Source organism: Furipterus horrens, unplaced genomic scaffold (assembly GCF_987537825.1).
Source record: "Furipterus horrens unplaced genomic scaffold, mFurHor1.1.pri manual_scaffold_10, whole genome shotgun sequence".
NCBI classification, from domain to species: Eukaryota; Metazoa; Chordata; class Mammalia; order Chiroptera; family Furipteridae; genus Furipterus; species Furipterus horrens.
In genome coordinates, this window is record NW_028327180.1 from 25,006,905 (window position 1) to 25,022,642 (window position 15,738).

The 15,738-nt window shown below is 40.6% G+C and overlaps 1 protein-coding gene across 2 annotated transcripts in view; it reads right to left on the reverse strand.

Moving 5' to 3' along the window:
- The window catches only part of FNIP2 (folliculin interacting protein 2), a 120,578-nt gene that overhangs the window by 82,331 nt on the left and 22,509 nt on the right, over nt 1-15,738 (reverse strand). The window lies entirely within an intron of this gene.

Below are 15,738 nucleotides of genomic sequence, written 5' to 3' on the forward strand. Positions count from 1 at the left end.
TGTGAGTTCAAGGGAAAAAGTTTTTCTTTTAGAAGAAATAAAGTATAGGTCCTTAAAAATACAGGTCAGATCTGGAAACACAATAACTAAAGGATTGTCCCAGTTCCTTTCCCTCTTCCTTATCTTTGCAAGTGGCTGAAGAAAATATTAACAGATCCCTGCCATCTGATGAGCCTTGGCTAGGTATTTAGTTTCAGAAGATTTTAAACGCATCTTCATACATGGCAGCCATATATTTCATGCACATATGTGAGAAAAATCTCATGCTAGCATGGCAGAAGCGTCAGTTACCTTAAGACTTTATTATGTATTTTGCCCTAAAGTTTCTCTGTAACAAACCCCAAAGAGATCTTAAATATATCCTCCTCTGAGAAATAAAGATTACAACACGCCTACAACAGTGAGCACATGTCTCTGTGGAACATGCTACATGGGATAGTGCCAACATAAAACCAGATTAGGAAAAAGTGAGTTCATTTTTCCAGGAAGAGAACACATTTTAAACTTAAAGCTTAACTGAACGGCCATAGTACAATCCTGGGTTCTTTTTTCCCTTTGAACTGTCTTTAACAGAGAATCAGAGATCACTGATGCAAGCACTATAACTTTTTCATGTCAGGTACAGGGCAGCTCAGTGAGCAAAGGCTGAAAGCAAAGCCTTCACCACCACCGGGCCCACCTGATAACACCTGGCTCAAGGGAGGCCCCAGATCCACATCTCCCACTCAGCTAAGGTTTACCTCGTCTAAATGCACAGGACAAATAAAAGGATGGTTCAATGCTGATGGGGTGGGATCTTTAAAAATGTCAAAGTAACTGAATTTTACCAAATACGTAGAGGAAACTCTTGGGGGAACACATCCCCCTTTTTAGGTATAAGACTAAATTTTAGTTTTAAAACTTCAGTCTCTAAAAGATATTTATCTAGGACTTGATGAAAGGACATGAAACCCTCTTTTACAATATGTCTTCTGCATATACCTTTTCATAGTAGTTATGCACAAAGTTGTTCAATAATTCTGATATTTTATGTTTTCCAAAGGCTTCAAATAAATACAAATTTTATTCCCTATTCAGATGATGCAAAAAATTTTTAATGATCAGAATAGTAAGAGGTGGAAATGACAACAGGGATACGAAGGACGTTTGGATGACTCGAGGATCAAACGGCACTGGGGAAAAAGTTTCCTTAAACAGAAACCGCGTGGCACAGGAAACCCTAACCCCCCCTGTGTTTCCTTCACTCAGCCAGCCATCTTCAGCTAAACACTTACTGTGTGCAGGCCACTGCTTCTCCCTAAATGCAGTCAGCACACCTTTTAGCCACCATTTCCTTGGCAGAGCGAGGCTAAAACTTCAGCATGCTTAAACACATGAATTGTTGGGCCTGCCCCAGGGTCTATGATTCAGCACTCCTTGGGGTGGAGACTGAGACCTGACAGTCTAAGTTCCCAGGGCGCTGCTGCTGCTGGCCTGGGAACCGCACGCTCCGGAGCCACTTCCGCAGTCACAACTCCCTCTTCCCCAAGAAGCCTTCCTAGGCTGGAAGATCTTTTTCTCTCTTGAATTCCTCTATAATGTTTTTAAGCCACACTTTTAACACAATACATAACTGCTTTGCAAAAGAGTAGTGCACATGTTTATGATCCTAACTAGATCATAAATTCTTTGAGTATCGAAACTGGGTCGGTCTTGATATTCATCTTTGTACCTCAGACAGGTCTTACACATGGTAGATATCCAATATAACTTTTTGATTGGTTTAATGCCACTGGATAGTTACATTAAAATTATGACCTGATTCTGCTGCAATGAAAAGTGTGCTTCTTTGTGCATGTACTCCGACCAGGAGGGTACACACACACTTTCTCTTTCTTTCACTTCCTAGGAGGGGGAAAAGAGTTTGCCACCCCAACATATGGCTTTTGGGGATACTGATTACTTTAAGCTGGTTATTTTCAAGAAAGGATTCAGACAGAAAATCCTGCTTAAAGGAAGGGAGCTTCGCCTTAACATATTACGAACGAAGTGTGGCAGACAGAAACCTAGCAAAGCCTAGTAGATTCCCCTCAGTGTTCCATTGTTTCTGGGTGGCTGACAAGAATTTGTTTACCCAACGTTTTGCTGCTTCTCATCTACCTGTGAATTACCTAACTTCCCTTTGAAGTCCAAACCACTTTCTCCTTAGCTCAAGATGGCGTATGAGCCTCAACTGCCTGATCTGTCCTTGGCCCCATATTCTTATAGAACCCCAATATGTACATACATAATAAAGTTGGTTCTTTTCTCCTGTTCATCTGTCTCATGTCAATTTAATTATTAGACCAACCGGAAGAACTATAAATAGAAACGAGGGGAAACTTTTCCCTCCCCTACAATTACAGCCAAAGTTCCTTTAGAAGTTTTAACAACCTCTGTGCACTCCAGAAAAGACTTTAAAACGCCATTTCCCCTGTTCCTCCCCCCAAAACAATACGATGTAATAAAGTAGTGATGTATAGTAAGACTACAACCACTGTACACTGTATGGCTCCAAATTTACTCATGTTTAAATGGGGGGGTAAATTTTCTTCAGTAAATAAAAAAACAAATAATAATTTTTTCATTGTAACCATTCTTTTGAGATATTGGAGCAGCTCACAGAGTAGCTAAAAGAAAGCTATGTTTAGACCTTCCACACCCAAAATTCTGTTCTCTACCTCAATCCAATCTCCATTTTCCTTAATCTTCTCTTTCTCAAAATGGAATCATACCCTTACACAGGTATTTACACTACTACTCACTAGTATGCTGGATACCCTTCTCTTAAATATTAAATAATAACAGACACATTAAAATTATCATCAGCCCCGTACATAACCCTACTCATGAGGAAGTTCTTGCTTTCCTTCACACAGCCCAGCCGTGCTTACACATTTAGAAAAGTCTATTTGCCTCGCTGACTGGACTCCCCTGCAGTTCAGTGTGTTGACTGAAACTGCTGCTGCCACCACTGATACTTGGAAAACACAGGTGAACTTGATCCGATGTTGGCAGCGAGGATCAGGAGCGTGTAAGAAAGGGAGAATACTGGTTTAACTTTTTAAGCTGCATTTGTACTGCCTCCAATCTCACAGCCCAGGTAACTGAATGGTTTTAGAGAAGAATGCTAAGTTCACGAGTCAAGAAATGGCATAAGAATCAAAGAATCATTTAGACCATCCAAGGCAAATGTCTGGGACTCAAGACACCAGTCCAGTCCCTTTCCTGTGGCCAAAATCTCTGATCAACGAGAACACTGTTTCCTGTTGTGCCCAGACTCCTCCAAAATCCTTCCAATGCAGTGACCCAGGGACCCACCTCCAACCCAAAACATTTGGCATCTGAGAAAAAATCCATTCCAATGATTAATTTAGAGTCCAGAGAATTCAAGTCAGGAAAGCTTCAGGGTAAAGTATTCATGCAATTTTGCTTTCACTTACTTCACACTCCTCAGGAGATTAAAAAAACAAAAACAAAAAAACAGTGATCACTGTATGTAATGACAAATTAACTCGAAGCCACAACTGAAAGAGATGGGTTTTTAGGGGTAAAAGAAAGAAGAGCCTAACATAGTTCTCCAAAAATCCCAGTGTAATTATTCTTATCTAATGAACTCACATTACTTTAATGAGAAAAAAAGTGAAAATTAAATGAAGGAGTAGCCATGGCGGTTTCTCTTAATGGGGTACAGTAGTTACCTCTTATTCACAGGGGATAAGTTTCAAAATCCACACTGAATGCCTGAAACTATGGATAACAGCAAACCCTATATACACTGTTTTTTCCTGTACATACATACCTATGATAAAGTTCAATTTATAAATTAGGCACAATAGGAATAACAATAACTAATTATGAAATATAACAATTATAAATGTATATTGTAATAAAAATTGTGTGAATGTGGTGTCTCTCAAAATATCTTCTAAAGATTGTTTGTTTGTTCATCAGAGAGAGGGGAAGACAGGGAGACAGTAAGGAGAGAAACATTAATCACTTGCCTTTCACACGTAACCAGCCAGGGACCTGGCCCTCCACCCAGGCACGTGCCCTGACCCTGAATCAAACCAGCAACGTTTCACTTTGCAGGATGATGCCCAACTCACTGAGCCACGCTGGTCAGGGCATCACAGTATCTTACTGTGCTGTATTCACCGTTCTTCTTGTGATGATGTAAGAAGGCGCAATGCCTGCGCGATGAGATGAAGTGAGGCAAATGGTGTAGGCATTGTGATGGCATTAGGCTGCTACTGACCTTTTGATGACATGTCAGGAGGAGGACCACTGAGCCATGACCATGTCATGTCTTCCACCTACAAATTTAATGCCTTTTCCATCTTAACTTAAGCACTTATCGTCTGCTGTGGCTGTAACTCCTGCAGTTTGAGGTACAACAGCAAAACTAGCATGCATTTCTTTCTCCTTCTTCACAAGTTCACAGAAGGTTTATTCTTACCATAGATCTTACCAACCTTGGCATATGAGTTTTTTCCTTATTAAATTGAGAACTTTCACCTTTTCACTTAAAGGAAGTATTTTACGGCTTCTCTTTGGCATCTCTGAATTGCCAGCACCACTGCTCTTGCACTGTGGGTCAATATTAAGTAAAATAAGAGCAACTTGAAACTGGCACTGCAGTACCATGAAGGTGGGTCTGATAACTGAGATGGCTTCTGAGTGACTAACAGTCAGGGAGCATCTACAGCGTGGAGACGCTGGACAAAGGGGTGATTCTCTTCCCAGGTGGGATGGAGCGGAATGTGTGAGATTTCGTCACACTACTCTAAGCACAGAGTGCAATTTAAAACTTATTTATCGATTTTTCTAGAATTTTCCTTTTAATATATTTGGAATGCCACTGACTACAGGTAACAGAAATCATGGAAAGCAAAACCGTGAAGAAGAGGGGACTATTGTAATGCCTTTTATATACCTATGAACAACTGACCATGTCTTTCTAGCAGTGGTTTTCAAAGCGTAATCCCCAGAAGGAGACGCAAAAAGGATACTTGGTAAACTACTGTTTCTTCATCTGGGCGCTGGTGCTATGACCACACAGCAAGCAGAACATTACACTTTTCTGTCCGTGTATTATATAGTTCAATACAAAGTTTTCTACAAAGGTGCTCATGCTAGGCTAGAGCAAATGGACGAAGGTAAAGGGATGAGAAAGCTCTCTTAAAGCAGTGTGATTTAGGGGAACGAGCTTTGGAGACAGATTCAGGATTAGGATCAAGTCTGTTCACACTTAGCTATTTACAAAAACATGACCATGAAGAGTGCCAAATACCTAAGCAGCGTCCCAGCCTCATAATACCATTTCAGTGTGCAATCAGCAAATAACAGGCCTGCCCTAATGCCATATGAACTTCTCTGACAAGCTCAGCACTCAGGAAATTTGGCAATCCATGCAAACTCAAGCACACAAAGTAGATAATAAGTAGCTGGATTTATCAAGTGTTTATTCTTCATGCCAGGCATTGTTCTAACAGTTTTTCATTTAATCAGGGGAAGTCAGTAGCACTAATATCTTCTTTTAACAGATGAAGAGAATGGAGCACAGAAAGGTCAGGGAACTAGTCCAAATAATGTCAAGGGCCGAGCCAGGGCTTAGGCCCAGGCGTCCTGCTCATGACTGAGCCTGCCACTCATCCTTGCTGTGTTCTGCTGGGAGGGGCACATCAGCACCAGCCCATCTGAGGATGGATTTGGGAAGAGGTTAAAGAGGAGGCAGTGGGTATCAATGACTGATAAATTAAGTCAAATTCTTTCTCTTATGCCACAGACCCTGGGCCACTTACAATGTTTAGATTCTCACTCATTCAGTCCTCTGTGAGGACAAGGCCCCGGTCACAAGTACTGTGGGTAACTAAGCCTTTTATTGGACACCTTACCATGACCCCTGCCCTGCTCTCTGGTAAACAGTCCCTGTGCAGGAGCCAAGCACACAGTCACCCCACAGGACGCCTGCCCTGCCCTCTTCTCTTGACCCTGCCCAGCCCAGCACCACAGCAAAGGGACAAACTCCTACACAGTGATTTTTTTATTCTTATCAACCTAGCTTAAATATATAATAAAAGCAACCAGCACTACTGTTTTGACTTAAAACGAGGAACTACATGGAAGATAATTTGGCTTTCAGATTCAGATAAAAATTAGGTGAAGATTCAGGATAATCTAGCTGCAGTTCCTAATTATAATCCAGATGATTTTCCACTCCCATCGGCCTATACTTTGAAGAAAACAGCATTTAGCACTCAGTTACTGAGTACCCTTTCTGTACTCAGTAAGAAAGAATGAATGAATGAGTGCCATGTCTTCATGAAATCTGAAACAGAGACAAATTCTTATGTTATAAACTTAAATAAAAAGAACAGGATACAGAATTGTATATGCACTTTGGTAACAACGTGGAAAAAAAGAATGTTTTTCCTTTTATTCTTCTCTATTTCCCATTTTTCAACAGTAGGTATATATTATTTACAAACAAGAGGTGAAAGTACTTTTTAAAAAAAATTCTTGCTGCCACACCAGTAATGTTCACTTGATTTCTTTATTTTGTAACAATTCTGCAGGCTTCATTGTAAGGGAATTGTCAGTCATAACAATTTCAGACAGCTGGAAAGAAAAGCAAAGCTCTCAAGCTGTAAGAGTGCAATTCTACTCACACTTTTTCTTTCAATGTAATTGCTATCATTAACACTTACATAAGCCGGCAAAAGTATATTCTTGCAACTATGTACTTTAAAAAATATAACTAAAATCAAAACTCCCCAATTTCCCTTTATTTGGAGACTTAGTTTAGTACCTAGCAGCAATACAAAACACATGCCAATGAGAGGATTTTTAAGCTACACACATTACACTTTTATTGCAAAAGTGCTATTCAGCCCCAGCTGGTGTGGTTCAATGGACTGAACACTGGCCTGCAAACCGAAAGGCTGCCTGTTCAAATCCTAGTCAGGGCACATGCTTAGGCTGGTTGCGGGCCAGGTCCCCAGTTGGGAGTGTGCGAGAGGCAACTAATTGATGTTTCTCTTGCACATCCACGCTTCTCTCCCTCTCTTTCTCCCTACCCTTCCCCTGTCCCTAAAAATAAATAAATACATAAAATCTTAATTTAAAAAACAAAACAAAAACAACAAAAAAGAAAAAGTGCTATTTGAAGACTATCTAACCAAGTACTAACATGCCGACAATGGCGATAAGGGAAGGAAAGATGAGACTCCATGAGGTCCCCAACTTAATAAATGAAACAGTGGCCCTGAGGGGGACAGTTACAGTAGAAGTGTAGCTGTAACTACTTCATACCTAACCTTTAACTAGAAAAAGAGGCAGCCCACCCAGACCTGCTAAGGCGGGGTCTGTAAGGCTCTGCAGCATAACTACCCACCCACAAGAAGGGGCACTGTTATCTTTTTGTCTCAGTAAAATGCTCCACCCTTTCTGGAATCAGCTAGATAGTCAGCAATTTAAATTTTTAAAAATTTCATCATTTTTTAAGGCCCAATATCAGACCTCAGTCCACAGGACTTTTTTCCTGTGCATGATTTTTACAACCCATCCCCATGCTTCACTGCAATTAATAAGAACCACGCCATTACTTTCAAGACTTCCTAAACTTAGAAACATGAGAAAATATTACACAACTTTTAAAGTTTAAGTCTGATTTCAAGACAGGCTGTCACTAGCATCTGGACCCTAGCAAAGGAATCAGTAGTCCAGATCTGCTTAAGAAGTTGGAAGCTGAGCTACTGGGTTGGGGCCATCATCTCTGGAATCACTCACAGGTCTCTGATTCTCTACAAAGCATGCGATCAGAGCACACAGTTACAAAGTAAAGTAGACGTTGCCTTGAAGAGCTGCTACAGAAATTCCTGTTGAACACGCTTGCTCTACCTACTGGACCGAAAATGGCTGCAGTATTGCCTGTTTTCGGTGCTCCCACTCCCCCCAGCAAAACTATCATTATTCTTACCAAACTTGTATAATTCATGAGAAGCACGTTTCAGAAAATGCCTACTGGAGAGCTTGCAGCTAACTCCAGCTCCCTTCCATGTGGACGCAGAGCTATAACGTAACTAAACGTTTCTGTCGATGATGTGAAACACGTGCAGCCTGGATTACTCGAAGTGCAATATAGAGCTGCACAGGCAATGTCATGTTAAAATGCTGTCAGCGTTCAGGAACAGCAGCTCACAATCCCAAGCCACAACTGAAGCTTTAGCTCCTTTAGCTGAGCGTTGAGACCCTCGCACTAAGCTAACTCATTGTTCTGCACCTTCTCATTTACCTTTGTCCATTCAGGTAAACTACACACCTGTGCCCCACACTAGACTGGTGTCTGAGTCTTCCTGGAGAAGAGTTTTGCTGTCAAAGGATTCTCTCCCACTCTCTCTTACATGTGTAACAGTTTTAAAAACATGATGTTTAAGCATTTATAATTTCTAACATTTATAACATGGGAATACAACTATTTATCTCAGAGTAATAAATAATTCAATCAAATTACCGTAACTGGCACCATGTAGTGACCATTATTATTATAACTATTGTCGCCACTTGGGATAATCTGGGAACGACTGGGAGTTATTTATTAATCCATGCAGTACATAAGTCAACAAAATAAAAAGCATTTGACAGTCTTCTACAATTTATAAAGATACCTCATTGGTTTTTCAGAATAATTTACAAACATTCTTTAAAACATGCTTTTCAAAGACTCGGGACTTCATTCATCCTTTCAAATATTTGATGCACTAGGCCCTGCTCATAATGCTGCTGATATAGAGAAAAATGAAATTAACGTGCTAATGGTGTCAAGGCAGATGTGGGATTGTGTGACAGAGTGTCAGTGCTGGGGAGGTGGGAGAGGAGGGAGAGCCTCTTACTAGAAGTACCCAGAGTACTAAGGTCCTCTCCTTTGCTTACCATGAGTGATATGAAAGCCGGAGAAGGGAAGAAGTTTTATCTGGAACACGTGGCGCTCCTGGCTCCCTCTTGACCCCTCCCCAAGGAGATATGGCAGCCTGCATCACAACTTCCACTGCGACCCACTCTAGTCCAAGCCCCAGACTTTACAAAGACTCTTGCAATCACACTCATTCCTGGCCTGCTACAAATCCATTCAAAGGAAAAGGCAATGTACACAGCAGAATAAAGTTCTGAGAGTTATTCAAGGAAATTCATATAGAGGTTAGGTTAAGAGATAAGTTAGTGATGAGAGAAGATGCTTTTCTCCTCCTTCAGTTTTGGTTTGAGAGGCAAAATACAGCTAAAATTAAAAGCTCCTCATATAATAATGTCTATCACTGGCAAATTGAGAAAGACTCTTAAAGTGCTTGAAGAAGTCCTGGCCAGTGTGGCTCAGTTGGTTGGAGCAACATCCCATAACCGAAAGGTCACGGTTTGATTCCCAGTCAGGGCACATACCTAGGCTGAAGGTTCAATCCCTGGTCTGGGCACATATGATCCCTGGTCCAGGTACGGTCCAGGTATGGTCCAGGCATGTACAAGAGGGAACTGATGGGTGCATCTCTCTCGAATCAAAGCAGTGAAAAAATGTCTTTGGGTAAGGATAAATAATTAAATACAAACACACAGACACACACACACACACACACATATAAATTGCTTTAAGAACTAAGCTACAAAGATCAAGAAAGCTTGATCTCTGGATAGAAATCAATTTATGAGAAGAGAAAGGTGGGAAATGAGAGGCTGGGAAAGGGATATTCAGCTCTGAATCAGCAGACTCTCATTTCTCTGAGTCAGTTCCTCATGACAAGGATGAGTACTAGGAACTCAGGAGCAACCAGACGAGCAGTCACCATCAGCAGTGTCTTTGCTGAGACAGGGTGTCATACAAGGAAAAAGCACATTGGACTAGAAGGCCAGGAGAATGCTATTCTGGCCCAGTCATTCACTAGCCACATGCCTCTCTGAGTCTATTGCCTCATCTACAAATAAATGGACGATGATGATACTTGTTCCACCTTACCGGAGTGTCAAAAATGTTAAATGTGAGCATGTGAAAGTCCCTCTGAAAAACTTTACAGCTTTAGACAAATGTATTTTTTCAAATGCATACATCCAAAAGTACTCACTGTCCTATCTGAGTTGCTCAGCTCATAGCTGACTACATTGTATTTATACAACATGAAGCCAAGATAAATAACTTTGGCCACAATGACATCTGGCAAATAATAATTTCATCTAAGAAAGTCAGTCACCTCCCTACCGTCCACCCTAAAACATGGCCAATTTTCTGGAAGCTCCAGGCAATTAAGCCCTCTAAAATAAACTGATTGCAAAGTACCTTGCCAACAATAAATTCTAGAACAAATTGGTGCAACAGCTTAGGAAACTATATCTACAAAATAATTAGCTTTCACATTAACATAAGGCAGTCTTTCTTCCACTAATAAATTCCTTTTCCATCTTCTATTTAGCTTCAATCCCAGTAGTTGCCCCTCCTAAAATACCTTTTTATTTAACTCTCCAAGTCAAATCCTCTTATTTCAGGACCCAAATCAAGGAAGGACCATTGAACCTATAAAAAATCCCCACAATGACTGTTTACCTAAGATGTTTCAACATCTATAATGGGAAGACAGAACAGACTCTATACAATGCCTCTGAAAGATTCTGTTTGTTTATTATAGCTCAGGATTTCCCCTACAGCCATGGTTCAACTTTCCCCCTTGGCTACACCTTAGAACGACAGTCCCTGTATCTTATGCACTGTGACAGTCATAGTATAGGGAAGAAGGGCTAAAGGTCATGCACAATTCCATAAAAGAACACAGGTGGAAGCCATGCTAATTCACAGTAATGTTGAACCTGCATATTTGCAACAAACAATTTTCAGACTTAGCTACTATTATAAGGCATTACTCTCATCTCTAACGTCATGACATATATCAGAACGTTAGAATATCCCTAACAAACTTCTATACCAGATCGTGAACTTCTTCAGGTCATGGGCACCACTTGAATTTCTTTTGTGTTTTGCTTGTGTAGCTAAGCTAGTGAAGGCACTTAGCAAATGACTCTTAAGTTAGAAGTAACCCCTTTTCTCTCATATTTACTAAGGCTATCTCACTAATAGCTGTTCACCTAAGTTCTGGAAATAGTCACTCTCACAGGGACAACAATACCTCATTATGCCTTAGTGGCACAGATTCAAATGCTCCTTTGAAAAATAATTACACACTTTAAAATATGACTGTGTCTGATCAGTCCAAAACACAAGCTAATGTTAACCTTAATATCAATTCTCTTTCCATCCAGCAGAACTGTTGTGACTATTGACTTTTATTTATTTACAGAAGGATTTCCAAAGAAAAAGAAAAAACTTCTTATGGAGAAGTTTTCTTAGCAGAAACAATTTTTACTATTCATGACAGTATTCTGTTTGTTTAAAAGAGCTACATTCAGGTACACCAGCAAATTTAATGACATACAAATAGAGGTGGACCCAGCAATTTGGTTTTTAGAAGTTGTATCACCTAATAGTAATTTTCAAAGTATTCTCTGGAAATTCAAAGGGAACAATGAAACTGTCCAACAGAATTATATTGTGAGTGATATATATATATATATATAATTTAAATTTTTCTAGTACTTTTCAAAACAAACAAAAAGAAACAGATGAAAAGAGTTTGAACAATTTATTTTATCTTATTTAACTCACCATATATAAATTCTTATACCAACAGGTAACTAATATGAAAGTTATTAATAAAATATTTTAATTTTTTTTTATATTGTCTTTAAAACCCAGGGTGAATTTTACACTTAGAAAACATCTCAATTCAGACCGGCAACATTTCAAGTATCCACCAGCCACACGTGGCTAGTGGCTACCAAACTGGGTAGCACAGCTCTAGAACACTCTTAGGAAGAACCACCGTGGTGGTGCACATGCATGATTTGCCGCTCCTGCTTTTCCAAACCTCATTAAAACAAGTAATGCAAAAAGACACAAAACCTAATCCAGTGGCCAGTGGAAAAGTTTGGAAGGCTAGATTCAGAGCATTCAGAGGTTGGACTGAAACCTTTAAGTGAGTCAAGAGGAAGCTGACTATCTCCCCAACCCCCACCCAAACAGAACTGAGAGGAACCATTACCTCTATTTATCAAACCATAAGTATGCACATTTACCAACCTCAAATGCCATCAAAATGAAAATCACATGACAAGGGAACTGAAAATTGAAGAATTACAGGCACTAAGAGGTAACTGAAAAATCTGGAAGTATAACATCAGTCTAGCTCTCTACAGAAGAAAAAGCATCTCATGACTATTAGTCAACACTTGGGAGCAACTGTTGACCATTTGCTCCTCTCCTCCCCTCCTGTCCCTAAATTTAATCAATAAACAATCTTGTTGACTTTTCCTCCATGTTCTTCCATGGTACAACAGGGGGGTGTACACCAGAAAAGTACATTATGTTCTGTGCAGTGAAGAACCTTGCCACTCATTTGATACATTGTTTAGGCCTCTTTATACCCACTTTTCAGTTCAACTTTTAAGGTTCCTGGATCATGTCTCAGGACTCCTGGAATCTCTGGAAACATGCACATAGCTGCACTCAGCGGGCACTAAAATTGTCTTTTTAGTTCTCTGGGCCCTTTGACCTACCACTGCATGTCCCTCGGAGCCCAATGTTCCTGTGAATGATCGATCCAATAGCCACTAATGCGCTGTTCTTTCATAGCCTTCCTTTCTACCCCTCCCATTTTCCAGCATGAATTTGACTACAACCTCCTCCTATCCTGACAGCTACCTTATTCCCTCCAAGCCTGACCTCTGACTTTACAAAACCTTTCCGTCTTCCCATAGCAAACCCACGGTGGCTCGCTGTACTTCCTTATCTCCCAAACCCTGCAAGGCCATCACTTGGATTCCCCACCATATCAGTCATTCATTGGAGCCCTCAGAACTCATTCTAAGATCAGCTGACCATTCACCTTCCCCATTCTAAGGCGGCTGAATGCTGCACAGAACTCACTGTACGAGTGATTCTCATTATTCACAGTACTTATGTTCTATGAAGTCCCTGAGAAAACTGAATTGAATAAAGAACCAGTGCTACTGGGGGACATACACGGTAAGGTTTCTGCAAGCCTCTGGTCACAACATTTTCATCAACTGATTTATACTCCCCATGTTTTTTATGTGTGTTTCTGTTTTAAGACATTTATTTATTTATTTATTTATTTATAAATATTTTTTAAATTTATTTTTAGAAAGAGCGGAAGGGAGATAGAAAGAGAGGGGGAGAAACATGAAATGTGTGGTTGCCTCTCTTGTGTCCCCAACTGGGGGCCTGGCCTGCAACCCAGGCATGTGCCCTGACTGGGAATCAAACCAGCAACACTTTGGTCTGCAGGCTGGTACTCAATCCACTGAGCTACACCAGCCAGGGCTACAGACACTTTTTAAAATTTGCATTGATTGCTGCTTCAAAAGATTGAAATCACAGCCAATGACACTGTAACTCATGCCTGAATGAAGCTTATCTAACATATATTTTTTTGTAAGGGACATCACAACTTTCTGGCATTAGGAACACTAGGAAGCACTTCAGCATTGCACTTGAGGGCCATTTTAAACAGCAAAATCACCAAGAAAAAGAACAAAAATGAAAAAAAAATTTACCACCTCAACACTAAACAGACTGTGAAAAGGACTCTGTTTACAGTAGGAGAGCTGATATAAGAAGACAGTGTTACCTTGTTTGACCTCAGCAGGGAACGTGAGCATTGGCTGACTTTAATACTCTGCCCATCTGCCCACATCCCTGAATGACCATGAAGGTATCACAAGCATCAACTGTGGGGTTATAAACAAATTTTAGTGAGTAGACAAATTCACAAACATGGAATCCACAAGTAGTGAGGGTGGACTGTACTTAGCACCTGATACGGTTTTTGTGATAATTTCTCTACTAAACTGTAAGCCCCGTGAAAGCAGAGCCTGTCTTAGTCCTCCATTTCTTCCCAGAAACTAGTACAGCACTCGGTATACGTCAGACACTCAATAAATGTTTGTTAACCAGAACCTTACCCACATTGACTTTCCCTCCTTCCGTAAGAGAAAGCTCTGCTTCTTCTGCTGTAAGAAAAAGGTGGGACAGACCCTGACCTCTGGGTCTCACGGTCCCTCGCCTGCTTGGGACACTGCTCTACAGCAGCTACCACACCGTCCCCAGCTTTCTACTTCCTTTCAACCCTTCTACCTGTGGCACATGACGAACTCAAATTACTGACTTATATGACCCTTATTTTTTTAATTCTCTACAATGCAGAGAACATGCAGGAAATGAAAGACATAGCGCCGTTACTCACAGTCCATAGGGGAGGGAGGCATTACACTCTGTAAGCCTATGGAAAACAATGACATTCCCCAAGAGAATCTCCTGAAGATTACCAGGGGCCAGTTGGAATTTGTAAAATTCCTACTATCGCAAACATATCAACATGAAAACTCGTAAGGTTCTCAATGCAGAAGAAGCATCTAAAGCCTAGAGTATCTGTGGAAACTGTGTAAGAAGGGACTGGAAGCAATACGACCTAAGAAAACGCCACCTTCTTGTTTATTGCTGCCTCTCCTCTACCCACCTTTCACCCTCAACCCTGTCTGTTTCTTTGGATAGGTTTGCAGAAAACCAGGAAACAAATTCTAATCATGATAACCTGGTATTTATTTTTAGAAACTCATCTGCAGATAAAATTGAAAGACAATAAGAACTTTAAAATTATGAGCTCAAATATCAAAATGACATACACACATATATTTAGCATCTAACTCTTCAAGGGAAAGATAAAAATCTAAGAAGGTGCAAAGTGAAAAAAAACAACAACTGGAAAATAAAGGAACCCACCAAATCAGAGGCTTATGTCATTTAACAAATGCTTACGGCGCCCTTCTGTAAGTCTTCCTTGCCTCTACATTTTGGTGCACTGGTAGCTCCTGTTACATGTTACAACGGAACAGTATGGATCAAGCCTTCACAAACTGAACTGCTCAAGCGCAGGGATGTATCTTATTCATTCTTGTATTCTTCCATCCGTTATACCTGGACTATGGGAGATATTAAGTAAATGTTCTTGAATGAAGATGTATTGTATGGGGTCCTATAGGTTCATTCCTAACTTTACTTTTAGAGTTCAGAGCATTTGTCAGAAGCACCATAAAGAAGGTCAGAGCACCTGGCCATCTAGGTAACCTATATTACAGCCATTGTTCTAATAAATAAATGAACTAACTGTTCTTCATAACATGAGAATACTTAAAAATCTTAACTGTAAGAAAAGCCTTCCAAGTTGTAGTAACCTGGTGTTATACATAGACACACACCAATCCCCCTTGATTTTGAGGCTCTGAGGGTGAGGGAAGATAGCAGGAGGCTGCTCCAGAGCCAAGGGTACGCTGAAGGAAAGTATAACCTAAAGAAGAGTAACCTGAAGCAGCTGAGACACCCTGAATGCAACGTGGTCCCCTCCTGCTCTGGGAAAGGGTGCTTCTATGAACCGCCACCATTTCCTGGAGAAACACACTGCTCCAATTTTGACTGATTCTGCAAAGAAATAAAGGACCAATGACAAGGTGTGACTGCAGATCAAGAAGGGCCTGGTGAGCCTGGGCAGAGGTGAGAGTGTCCTCACCCTTTACTGGCAGACAATGGCGGCACTGTCAGAAGCACTGATC